We start from the raw sequence: 2,877 nt of genomic DNA, 5'->3' as shown, positions 1-2,877 counted from the left end.
ATGTATTGCGCTACTTGAGAGGCACATCGGGATATGGTTTGTGGTACAGACAGGAGGATGAGGTGAAGCTATGTGGCTTCACGGATGCAGATTGGGCAGGGAGCCCAACAGACAGAAAGAGCACATCAGGAGGGGTCTTCAGTATCGGATCGACAACAGTTTCTTGGTACAACAGGAAGCAGAGATCCGTGGCACTCAGTTCAGCGGAGGCCGAGTATATGGCAGCAATTTTGGCTGCATGCGAGGCTATATGGATGAGGAAGATCCTGGTTGGTTTGTTCGGTTCTCATTTGGATCCTACTGTGATTTACTGTGATAACCAGAGTTGCATTAAACTCTCGGCTAATCCTGTATTTCATGATAGATCTAAACATATTGACATCAGGTACCATCATATCAGAGATTGTGTGCAGCGGAGGATCATGTTACTTTCGTACATTCCAACGGAGGATCAGGATGTTGATATTCTGACGAAGGCTCTCACCAGGAGAAAATTCGAGTACCACCGAGGCAGGATAGGGGTTGCTGATAATCCATATCTTGTCGAGAGGGAGTGTTGAGATTGCAACAAGATGATGGAGCTTAGTGAAAAGAGTCGCCTTCACTAAGTGGGCCCGCAGGCTATTTTTGGCGCAAGTCTATTTTTAGACTATGTCTATTTTTAGACATATGGATCATGTCTATGTTTATGGATGATTGATCAAGTTGGGAAAATAGATGGACTTATATTTTTGATGAAAGTGTGAGTGATCACAGTGTGAGTGATCAAAGTCTATTTTTAGACTGGCTGTCAAAAATAGAAAAGTCAAATATTATTATCTCACAATAATATTTGGACTATAAACTTAATCTTATTCTCTTGGAGCACTTCAGTTTGAGCTACGGAAGTGGCACATGCAGCTGTCAGAAGGAAATTCGTTTTTCTTATGAGTCAGTTGAGTTGTTGCATGCATGACTTCAGTTAGAACTCAAGTGAGTTGAGTTTAGTGGACTGGAGGTACAATTGATGGAGTTGTGTTCAGTTTAACTTAGTTAAACTGGTTGTAGTTAGTCTAACTGCAGATAGACTAATGATGAGTTGTTAAAATAATTATTAACTCATAATACAACTAAAGAATACATCAGTTAACTCAGTTGCATGTCAGTGCATGTTCAGTTCAACAGGGACAGGTGGTAGAGAATCAGATTGCTATCAGTTGTGACTATAGTTGTGCACCAGATCTTGCACAATCAAGGGATTGAGTATGCCAATGAGTTTGCTCACGTATTTGGCCCGCATTTTAGCCTTTGCTCACGTCCAACAAAGAGTGAGTGACTATTTTGCAGGTGAAAATCGAGTTTGGGAAGCAATTCTCATCAGTTCTTGAGCAGGTATTGAGCAGTGGAGGCAGGCAAGCAGTGGAAGAGATCTGGAGATCAGATCTGAGCTGTATTGTGTGTAACAAGGTGGAGATACTTGTGAGAAGTATTATGCTGTGTAATGTTACATGACTCAATCATTAATATACAAATAGTGTGGGGTTTTAGCGAGATGCTTTCCCCGTGATACATACTGTGTTAATGTGTGAATGCTCTTGATGTTTTATTGTTATTGATGCTGCTATATTCTTGATCAACGTAGAGGAGCTTATGTATTGTGTATGTTTTCCGCATTAGTACATGATCAGGATAATCTCCATTGAATATGTGTTAAATTATTCAAAATTTCTACAATATTATAATAGATATCGGGAGGTCCAACATGCCACATTATCACTTTACTCCCTTACATTGCAACCACATGAATATTCGAGATTTTTTAAGTTCTGCACAAGCCAAAGTTCTGATGTCAACAACGTCGATATTCCTATAACACATATCACCCAAACTTCCTTTGACCTTCGACGTAGAGGATGCGATATTTCAATGAAATCATTTTGATAATCCAATCAGGTACGTAACATACTCTGACCTTTGATGGATGTGATATTTCAATAAAATTGTTTTGATAAACGAATCAGGTTTGCAACCATATCATGATCATAGGTTTTAACATGACATGCCTGTAAAACTTGCGATAGGAAAGTTGCGATGCGTAAGATGGAATATTACATTCAAATGTTTTAATAAGGCCAGTCGCATCTGTAAAACATATAGCAATCAGAGGTTAGGCTTCATCGGAGGATCTTATCAGAGGCCTCATTCCAAAAGCTTTGATAAAGGGTGGATGCGATTTTACATTAAAATTGTTATGATAAACTAATCGGGTCCGCAACATATCACAATCAGAGCTTTGGTCTTATCGGAGGTTCTAATTGGAGGTCCCATTTCAAAAACTGTGATAAAGTGGCAGATGTGATTGAAAATTTAAATCATTATTAAACAATGTCAGGTCCACATATCTCCAGTTGGAGGTCCATATCGCAGTTCAGAGATTGGAGGTCCACATGGCAAATCAGATATTAGATTTTTTTGAGTGGAGACACATAAAAAGAGGTGATATGATTTCTCCGATCTGGTTTTGGACATTTTGTTGAGATGTTTCTCTTTTCTCCTCTAATTTCACTATTTCTGCCCTTTGGATCTTTCTCTTGGGAACATATGGTCTTCTCTTTGGATCTGCTCCTCCTTGACTTGTCATTCCTGTTCTTGACTTCTAATGGCTTTCCTCTTCTTGCTCCTTGGGACTACTCCTTGGGTCCACTGCTTCTATTCTGTTTGTATATATATTCAATCTATATGGTCCTCCATCTCATCATATTGTCTCCAACCATGTCATTATATGTCATCTTCTTGATATGGCATATTCACAAGAACTTTCATCACTATGAACATTATGATCAATGGGCATCTTCATAAGAACTTTCATCATTATGATCAATGAGAATCTTAGGGAAA

Source organism: Pinus tabuliformis, chromosome J (assembly GCF_031772625.1).
Source record: "Pinus tabuliformis cultivar Carrire ecotype Pingquan chromosome J, CPIR1, whole genome shotgun sequence".
Lineage (NCBI taxonomy): Eukaryota > Viridiplantae > Streptophyta > Pinopsida > Pinales > Pinaceae > Pinus > Pinus tabuliformis.
The sequence above is the reverse complement of the archived record's forward strand: the minus strand, read 5'-3'. Positions refer to the sequence as shown.